Below are 10,669 nucleotides of genomic sequence, written 5' to 3'. Positions count from 1 at the left end.
ATAGTAGTCATTCATTCCTCACTGTTTCATTCCATCAGAATCATTATTTGCATATGAATGTTTTTCTAAAATAGGAATTTAGGCTTGTGTAAGGATAACACTATGTTTAAAACTAATTAAATAAGATGAAGAACTTGAAATTTTTGGTGACGACCCTATTGAAATGATTGCTAAAGTGCATTTCATTATCGAATCAAAGAATCATGCCCTAGAAGAATAAAGAGACCAGAAAGGAAACTCAATGAATCTAATTTAATTCAGTATATATTTTTTTGTTTCCACTGCTAAATTATTTAGGATTTAGAATGTTATTAAATAGCCTTTGGAGTGAACTCTAAGTTTTTCTCCTTTAGGTGGTTCCATAGTTTGTCTGAAAGAAGGTTTTGGAGGGGTTGGTTGAACTGAAAATTATGTTTCTATTTTCAATGGTTTCCTAATTTAAAATTTTCACCTCTCCAAAAAATATTTTTGACCTGAAGAGCACAAAATTGGGTATTTACCCAAAGGACACAAAAATACTAATTTAAAGGAATACATGCACCCTAATGTTCATAGCAGCATTATGTACAACAGCCAAATTATGGAAACAACCCAAGTGTCCATTGACTGATGAATGGATAAAGAAAATGTAACAGTGCTCATTTTGGCCACACATATACTAAAATTGGAACAATACAGAGAAGATTAGCATGGCCCCTATGCAAGGATGACATGTAAATTCATCAAGCATTCCATATTTAAAAAAAAGATGTGGCATATATATACATAGTGGAACAACCTGGATGGTGCTAGAGAGTATCATGCTAAACAAAATAAGTCAGTTAGAGAATGACAAATACCGTATGATTTCACTCATATGTGGAATTTAAGAAACAAAACAAGTGAACAAAGAGGAAAAAAAAAAGAGTTTGGGAGGTAAACAAAGAACCAGACTCTTAACTATAAGAACAAACTGATAGTTACCAGAGAGGAGATGGGTGGGTGGATGGGCTAAATAGGTAATGGGGATTAAGGAGTATAGTTGCTGTGATGAGCTCTGGGTGTTGTATGGAATTGTTGAATCACTATTTGTACACCTGAAACTAATATTACACTCATTGTTAACTGGAATTTAAAAAAAATCCTTAAAAATGGTGATTATAATAAATAAATAGGGGTGCCTGGGTGGCTCATTCTGTTGAGCATCCAACTCTTGACTTTTCAGGTCATGATCCCAGGGTCGTGAGATTGAGCCCCATGTCAGGCTCTGCACTGAGCAGGGAGCCTGCTTGAGATTCTTCTCTCTCTCTCTATCCCTCCATCTCTCCCCCCACCCCCACCCCGGCTTGTGCCCACTCTCTCTCATTGTCTCTCTTTTTCTAAATCAATCAATCAATCAATCAATCAATAAAAACGATCTGTTAAGATTCTTGGTTGTAAGCAACAGAAATTGATTCTACTTCATCGGAATCAGCTAGAATTAAACTTATTTAATAGAATTTAATGGAATTCAACAGAATTAACTAGACTTAAGCTGGTTCAAATCAATTGTTCTTCCTAAGAAAAATTTTTTTCAGAGTTTAAGCAGCAGAAAGAGAGGTGAAGAACCAAGCTTTAAAAGGATAGGAACTAGAGTAATTACAGCAGAAACACATAGTTTTTTGGGGGTCAGGGCATGAATCAACTCCAGTGTTTTCAAATGCATGACTGGTCTAGCACAAAATCACATACCATAAGATTGTAATGGACAGAAGAACAGTTTTCTCAAAGCAAAAGTTAGTTTTCTATTTCATAAAGAAAGGGAATGAATGTTGAGACCAATGGCAACACAAGTGAAGAATTATTTTCCTCACTTTGGGCTCTTGGACTAACTGAATTTAACTTTGCAATCTTTGCAGTCACGTCTTTTGGTTGGAAGCCATGTATATGCTCTAAGTGCTGCCCTAAGGAGATTAGGACTGGAAACCCCATTGCTTTACTAATCCTGTGCAACCTTAATTTTTCCTTCACAAGTGGAGTATTTTTTCTTGCCTTGCTTATCCAAAAAGCAAAGCCTTTAAAGATCCTTACATGTAACACAGGAATAACATGATTACATGTAACATAGAGTATTTGTAAGTCTCTGATAAGGTAATGAATGTAGAGTGACATTTTGTGCATCATAAATCACTGTATACAACTAAGGTACAGTTATTATTTTAATTATGTTTATATTGTTTAGGCTAAAGACAATGTAGAGTAGTAGTAGTAGTTAAGAGTATGAACTCAAGAACTACAGGACTAAATTCAAACTTCAACTATACCACCTTGGGCAAGTGACTTGAATGTTAAGTGGCTCATTTCCCTTGTCTTTAAGTTGAGGATAATAGTAGTGCCTTTTTCAAAGTGATCATTTTTAGAGTTAAATGAATGCATATATGAGAAGCACTTAGAACAATGCCTGACACAAAATAAATGATATAAAATTATTTCTATTATTATTGTTGTTGTCTTTCTTGTGAAAGCTAATCTTTGAGTTCTACTTTTAACATTTATTTCAAGATTTATAAATACAACTATGCTACACTGCTATGGCTTATTTAGAAGTTTTCCTGAAATCATATTGTTGGGTGAATTATTTGTACCTCTGTGTCATGTTTTTACATCTGGATTATCTAGTCCTTTGGGGTTAGCTCATGTTGTCCACATTTTATTATTTCCCAAAGGCACTAATAATTCACTCTCACATGAATTAAACCTCTCTTTCATTCTTTTTCACTTACATATTTGTTTCTCTTAATCATCTTGTAGTGTTTATTTTGAAAGAAGGGCGTCAAAAGCTATTGGGTTATACTGAAAAGATTTTTAGTATCAGTTCCCAGTTCAGTTTCCTTGTACAATGAATAATAGCTAGGGCTATTGGGCCAACATGAAAAGTTACCCCAAACTTGGTTCTGTTAGGACCAGGTTGGCTACTGCTTTTATGTATGAGATTATCAGAATATTTTCAAAAAGTCTGCACCTCAAATTCTCACTTTGAAGACTGTCAATTCTTGGCAAAAATAAACAAAACATACGATCTCTCTCTTTTTCTCTCATTCTCTCTCTCTCTCTCTCTCTCTCTCTCCCCACACACACCCCAAAACTAAACAAAAGTGAAAAGGCATAGAACTGAATTTTCATTTATTTCAAAATAATTTCTAAAAAATCTGGCTTGAAGATTTTGCCTTAATAAGGCATATTTATCAAGGTAGAAAGACATGTTATATATTAACATTTTTAGCTTGTTCAATAATTCTTAAATATTTAGACATATGACAAGTTGGCCTCCATTTGTACTCTTCTATTGTGTTAGAATGGTTTAATTCTTTAATGACAGATAACTGAGTTATATTTAATGTAGATATAATTTGCAGGGAACTGATTTCAGAGAGAAATGTCATGCTACATTTGCATGCTGGAGTTTCATAAGTATTAATATGTGTTTCTATTTACAACAATGAATCCATTAATCCAACAAATATTTATTGAGTTGCAACTGTGTCTGGGCACTCATACAGGAACTGCAGGCACAGCAGTGAACAAAAAAGACCAAAAGTCCTTACTTTGCGGGAGCTTATATGTTAATGGAGGAGGAAGATAATAAATGACAGACAGGTAAATATATTATGGGATCACTTAGTAATAAGTGCTATGGAGAAAAATAAAGCAGGGAAAGGGGACTAAATACTGGCAAGGTAGTATTGCTGGTTTATATGATAGCCATGGAAGACCTTTGTGAGATGTCATTTGAGCAGAAGCCTGAAGGAAACGAGGGAGAAACTTTGCAAATATCTGGGCAAAGAGCGTTCCAGGCAGAGACAGTGGTGAGTGCAAAGACCCTGTGATGAGAGTGGGTTAGGCATATTTAAGGAACAAGCTGCTGGAGGGAAATAGACAAGGGATGAGGTCCAAAAGGGGTCATGGACAAGACTCCATGGTCTTGGCAGGTGATTTTATAGACTTTGGCCTTTATTCTGAATGAGATAGGAAGCTACTGATATTTTGAGCAGAGTAGTGACATGATCTGACTCAATTTTAAACAATGTCTCTGGCTAATATTAGATGCATTAAAGAATGGGAAATCTATAGGCTGAAAAATCTGAATGCTGGAGCTGGGTGGGAATTCAATTAGGGAGGCATTAGAGCAAGGATCATCATTTTAGACGTTACTTAAAGATAAGCAAATCTTACTTAAAGGGCTAACATTTAAGTATTAAAGTGTCAGTGAGCCATGCCTCCTTGAATTATTTCATATTACACTAACATCCTTACAAAGAATAATATCTTCCAGGAAAAGAGAAGATACTGGGTTAAAAGGTTTGAAATAAAGATTTTTTTGATGTCCTAAGACACGCTAATAATATACCAAGTCAAATAAATTATCATATTTTCTTTGATTTTTCTGATGGAAGAACAAGCTGTGTATACTCTCTTTAGAGACTAGGTAAGTTCCATCGGGGAAGCCAAAAAATGTTAATGGACACTTTGAAATTGATTTTATAAGAACATTTTCATGAAATAAGAACATATTGAGGTGCAAAATTAAATGCCTGTTTGAGGCACCGGTTCATCTTCTGTGGCCTTTACGATGTCAGTGTCACAATATAAAAAAAAAGGAGATTCAAGTTAAGTCAGTAAAGAGTGAATTGTTGGAAGCTGTAAATACAACCCTTGCTTACTTCATGGGTGAGACTGAAACAATATGAAAGACTTCCAACAAAATCAGAATTGCTTTTTCCTGTTCAACCTCACCCTTATCCTTTCTTTTTAATTTTGAGAATAAATACCACTAGTATTTGGTGCTGAAATATTCATTTACCATATGTCAAAAAAGCCTAGTCTCTTGAACAGATTTCAATTTCTCTAGTGTAATCCTAGAGACTGTGGCTTATTGATTCTGTATGTTACTGTCCATTATGTTTAGCTATTATGATAATGTTTAAGATATTAATGTGCTAATTAAATGGAAGTTCTAATTACTTACTCTTGCATGGTAGATGCTGACCAATCATTCTTCTTGCTTTGAAAATATAGATGCTTTTAGATATATACTCATTCACATCTTTAGTGGCATATTATTTTTACTTATTGTGTATCCATGAGCCAGCAAATTAATTTTCGTTGCATTTCTACTGTCCAGCATCATGCTGGGTGGTTAGGATCAGAGGTCCTTGCTTATAAAGTTATTGCATAACCTGGGAGAACTATTTTTCTGATAGGATTTAAGGTTTTTCTCCTTACTATTTATAATTTAGAAACTCTGTTGAAGAATCAAATTGAATTGACATTAATGAGAGCCTACTTTTTCTCAGAGCAATGCTAGGTGCAGAAGAATTATAAAGACATGATTCCTAATGTCATGGAGGTTACCATGGCTAGAGAGCTCCATAGCACAAACATACTAGAGTCTCAGAGTGGGTGACCAGACTCTGAATACTGCAGGAGCACAGAAAGGGTGGCACCATTATGGACTTGGTTTGATAAGGAGTCATGAGGACATGATTCTGGAACTATGGCTTGAGGTATGAGAAGTCTGTGGAATGCAAGAAGTGTATTTCAGAGATTCAATCTGTTGAGAATAAAAAAATATGGCTACACTTGGATGTAGTAAAAATAGATGAGGTTATATAAGTGCTGTAATGAGTAATAAGTGGCTTGGTATTATTCCTACCACCTTCCAACCTCCCAGCCTAGGGGTGAACTGACTGCTGAATGATATTTTTCATTTTTGGTACCAAATCAAATAGTTTTTTTAGCATCAGGTAATTACTGCTGAAGTTTTCATTCTTATCGTTTGTCACTTTCCTGTGACTTGAAAATATGGAGCACAAGTTGTCCTGACCACTTTTCATTCAATAGCAGCACTCTGTAGAAGCACTTTTTGCCCCAAGCTACTGCCAAGGCATGGAACATACAGTGTGGCTATTATTCCAAGCAACACTTTTCTTGCAGAAACTGGAGAGAAGCCAAAAGAAAAATCAATCACAATTATTCTAAGTGATGGTTCACAATGTTCTCCTTAACTTAATCTGTTAGTTCCCTGAGAGCACTGACAATGCTTCTTCACTTTTGATCTCAGTGCCCAGCACTGTGTGGCAAATAGTAAGATATAAGTGTTTGCTAAATAAATACAGAAATACATAAAGTAAGTTTTGACATCTGTGTCAGGATATCCAAATACCTGTCCTTTTACTCATGAACTATATCTGATCCTTTCCTCTCATGCAGTTTGAAGTGTAGAAATCTGTTATTAATGTATGAAGTCTTCAATTTTTTTACGAGTCCTACAAAGTAAAAGCTAAATAAAAGAGGTGTTCACAGGATTGGTTTAAAATCTCAGACTTCTGTCCCACATACCTCTGAAGGTGGCTGGCTGTTCTGTAAACAGATTGATTCTCTCCATGGAAGTTGCTAAAGGTGACAGAACTTTTCCTGAACTTTGGAATACTCTGGAATGTCTTTGGGGAGCAACTTTTAGAATAATGAGGTGAAGAACACCCACCCATAGGGCTAAGAGGGGACTCCACCTCAGTCCTCACTTCTGACAGGCAGTTTTCTTGCTTCAGGTAACTTTCAGGGCTGCTGTTCTCAGGAATTTATCTTCGTTATTTGTAAGATGAGCTGACCACCCAGAGGTTTTGCCTCTTCCTTAAGAAAAATTTCAGTCACTAAAATTATCTGTATACAAGAATGCCAGTTTGTCAGAGTCGGAAAATAATGTATTTTGGTAAATAGAATTCCCTTGTGGGAATTTCTGATGTTTGAGCAAATTGAATACATAAAATATACTTTGAACTTAAACTATATATGGCAAGCAATTCACTCCTCTGAAGACTGAGAAAAAATTTTAGATTCCTGAGTTATATGAGTAAAAAAATTCCATATTTTACTTATATACACAGGAAGAAAGTACAGGAAGTTACATCAAATCTGGAATAATTCTATGATATAACTGTAAAAAAAGTTGTTTCAAAAAAATAATTGTCCGTAGCTATTTACTATTTTTCCTCTAGAAATATGTATGTAACTGCTTAACTTTTGCCCTATTAACTGAATTACATTCCTAGTTGACAGATTATTGAAAAAGCCTGGATTTTAAAAGACTGTGTTTCTATGTCCTTTCATGCTTCTTTCCTTCTACTTCAGAAGCATGATAAGACTTGAGGATATGATAATATATAAATCAATTTATGGAAAGATTATGTCTGAACAGTGAGTAGAATTTAGAATTGAAAGTAACATGAACAAAACCAACTTAGGGTAGCCATAGAGAAAATAAGCGAAAGAACAGCAACTTAGTGTGGCACATTGCTTCAAAGGTGATGCTTTCATTAGATTTCTTGTTGGAGGTTGAGGATAAACTCATTTTCAGCAGACTTTTATAAGTAGTGATCCTTTTCACCTGGGTGAAGGGATTGTCGTTCCTGAAATAGGTTGCATTTTTTTCCTGCCTGAAATCCTAGGAGTGTCATTGGTCTTCAAATATATTTTGTATCAGACCCTCTGATAGTTAAACTTTGCTGACCATATCAGTGCTGTAAATTTGAACCTAAGCCTGTGATGGCTAATTCTCCAGGGAGGTGTTTTCCTTTGACCCCTGGAATTTTTCTTTTTTGTGGGCTTACCTATATATTTAAAAGGATGTTTATTAGGTTTTATCCAGGGCATTTACCTTTGCTATTATATTTCTGGAAATGGATATTGATGCTTTTTATTTCATAAATAAATGCCTTAGTGTGCTTTACTCTTTTATATTTGGACCCTATCTTCTTATTTGTAATTTAAGATACTCAGATACTGGAAAAAAAAAAAACAAACAACTTTCTGAATGCTACTAAGGATCTCAATTTTGGAGATGAATTGTTCCTTGTGATCTTCCTAAGTTCACATATCCATTTATATATTTATATTTAACTTTTATGTGCATTTTGGATGGTAGTGCACCTTAATAAATACTTAATATCTTTTGTAGCCATGTGTTACTTTATTCACATTGGGTTGATTGTATGTTTGCTCATAGGCATCACATGCATGCTGATGGTATTACTATATGAACACTGATAAGTTTGGTGGGTAAAAATTTCCAGGCTCCTGCCAAAAAAGTTGCATCTCCAAATCTATGGAGAAGAAAAGTCAGTTGATGCTATTTATCATGGATAATATTAACTGAATGCAAGGAGGTCTCCGAGCAGTAACTCCTCTTTCATTTTGATATGGAATTAACTCACTAAAAGGATATAAATGATGCTGACTTGATGTAGACTGGAAGAGGATAAATTTTCATCCCACAAAATGAACTAAGATTAATATAAACTCACAATAACAGGTAAATAAAAGTCTCTCAGGTTGAAGAGGGATGATGCTGTGATTCATTCATGGATCCAAAAAATTGAGACCAGAGTGGGTTTTCTTGGCAGACTACAGAAGAAAGGGCACTCTAACAGGTTGACATCATATCTGCTTTTATCAGAGACAAGGATTTCAGTCTGCCATAACATGATTAACATAAACAAGTTCCTCATTTATTTATGATTTTCAAAGATGGATATAGCCAAATATATTAATTCTCTAAATTAAAAAGAGTAATTTTAAACCCTCAAATAACACACATATAAGTGTATGCGCATAGACACAGTGTGTTTAGTTATTTATTTCAAAATAAATAAATAAACATAAAATTTTCCTTGTTTCAAAGTCTCTATTAGGCCCCAGAGAATCTTGAGGTATGTAAGGCCATTTGTATTTAATTGAAATGACTCCTGTTTTTTGAGATTTTTTGTCTGCTTCTTTTTGGAGCAGGAGGTAGGTTTTTGTTCTCCTCTCTCAGTGTCAGCTGCGGTTTCTTGCGTCTGGTGTTGGCGACTCCTTCTAACAGTCCCCTTTGCTTTTAGTTTGCTCTTTCTAGTCACCTGTGACTTGATTCAAACTCGGTTTTCCCAATTAGAATGAGTATTCTGAATCTGAAAACATAAGTGCGAGTGAAGGATCAGGGATTAATCCAATGACAAAATTACCCAAGTTTTAGTGTATGGGCCTTGTAAAATCTGTTCTGACTGCCCAGAGGACTTTTTAAAATCTGGTTTTATTCCAGACACTAAAGATGGAATCATGTGACCTCCATATAAATGAAGTGTTACTTTCTCTGATGAAAAGAGAATAATGGGTTGATTGACCAACAAGAATGTGTTCCAGATGGAAATCACATTCCTTATTGTAATTTAATAAACTATTATTTTGTGTCATAATGTTCTTCTTTCCTGAAATTATGAAGAATGACTCAACTTGCCAGGCTTATAAAATCAAAGGTTAATCTACAAAACTGAGTGACAGGACTGTAGAGTCCAGGCTGAAATTTCCTCTTGTGTTACTCATTATATTAGTATATATGGCATTTGTTTTAGATTAAAAATCAGTATGAGAAGAGAGAAAAAAAAAGCTCAGAACAACCAAGATGATACTTTTGCTGAATATATATGCTGAATCAGTCGTTGAAAGATAGACATTATGGACCTGGCATCATTCACCCTCACTATTTGTCAGGTAGTTGCTAAATCTTAAAAATATCCTGAGATTTTATGACAGTCCTACTGATATGGGTATACAACAGCTGCAAGCCTGGGTGCTGAAAATATAAACTTCTAAAATGTGAATGTGCGCAGCATGAAGATGTTACAATCTCTGAAGTTCTTCCATGGATAGTTATTTATTATTATCTTTGACATCCATGTTTCACTTTTTAGTTTAAATCCAACTATATTCCATACTTTAAATTCAGTTCTGAGTTTAAGTAATGAAAGATGTGAGTGTTTAGTGCTATGTTTCTCAACTTGGCTACACATTAGAATCATCTAATGAGCTTTTAAAATTCTTAATACCCAGGTCACATCCCAGACCTATTCAATCAGAATATTTGGGAATATGACCCAAGTGGAAATGCTTTCTAAAGTTCCCCATGTGATTTCATCATGTAGCTATGGCTGAGAACCACTGCTTACTAATAAGGCCTAATTGGGTTAGAATCATTAAAGAGCCTGATGCGTGCCATTATAAACACACATCTCCAACTCAGCTGGACCATGCAAGTTTTTGCACAACTTTTAGCAGTCTTATTTAACTCCTCACATGTATCATGAAGGCCTGCATTAAACCTTTCTAGATCTTCATCATATTATTTCACCCTTAATGTCTTCACTCCTAGCAGATGATCTTAACCCTCTCCTCCCCCTGCCCAAAAAAAGGAAGGAAAGAGGGAAGGAAGGAAGGAAGGAAGGAAGGAAGGAAGGAAGGAAGGAAGGAAGGGAGGGAGGAAGGAAGGAAAAAGGAAGGGAATGAAGAAACATAGAGTGAAATTCCTCAATTTCTCTCACTTACCAGTAACCTCTTGATCACTACTTCCTTCTCAATTGCAGGAGCTAGTGCCCTTGATTTCATCCTCTCCTGTCTCCTAGGTCTTCGCTCAAGTAAGTCCTCCGTTCTCTTGTCTCTATTCTTGCTTCTGTGGGCTGCGTCTCCTTTCTTTGGCTCAGTCTTCCTCTCAGGCTGCCACTCTAATTCTCTCATTCTCTTCTCCAGATGATTTGAATGCCTAATCTATAGTCACCGAATCAATTCCCTCACACGAATTCTAACCTGGCTTCCACTCTCACACTGTCAAAAAGACCCTGCACAG

At 35.3% G+C, this 10,669-nt stretch overlaps 1 non-coding gene across 1 annotated transcript; it reads left to right on the top strand.

Moving 5' to 3' along the window:
* The first annotated feature begins 634 nt into the window (after window positions 1-634).
* On the top strand, window positions 635-741 carry LOC125922165 (U6 spliceosomal RNA). The gene has a single exon (XR_007457602.1). It is a non-coding gene; the product is annotated as a U6 spliceosomal RNA (small nuclear RNA).
* The last annotated feature ends 9,928 nt before the right edge of the window (window positions 742-10,669 follow it).

This window comes from Panthera uncia, chromosome C2 (genome assembly GCF_023721935.1).
Source record: "Panthera uncia isolate 11264 chromosome C2, Puncia_PCG_1.0, whole genome shotgun sequence".
Lineage (NCBI taxonomy): Eukaryota > Metazoa > Chordata > Mammalia > Carnivora > Felidae > Panthera > Panthera uncia.
This window is presented reverse-complemented; position numbering and strand designations above follow the sequence as displayed.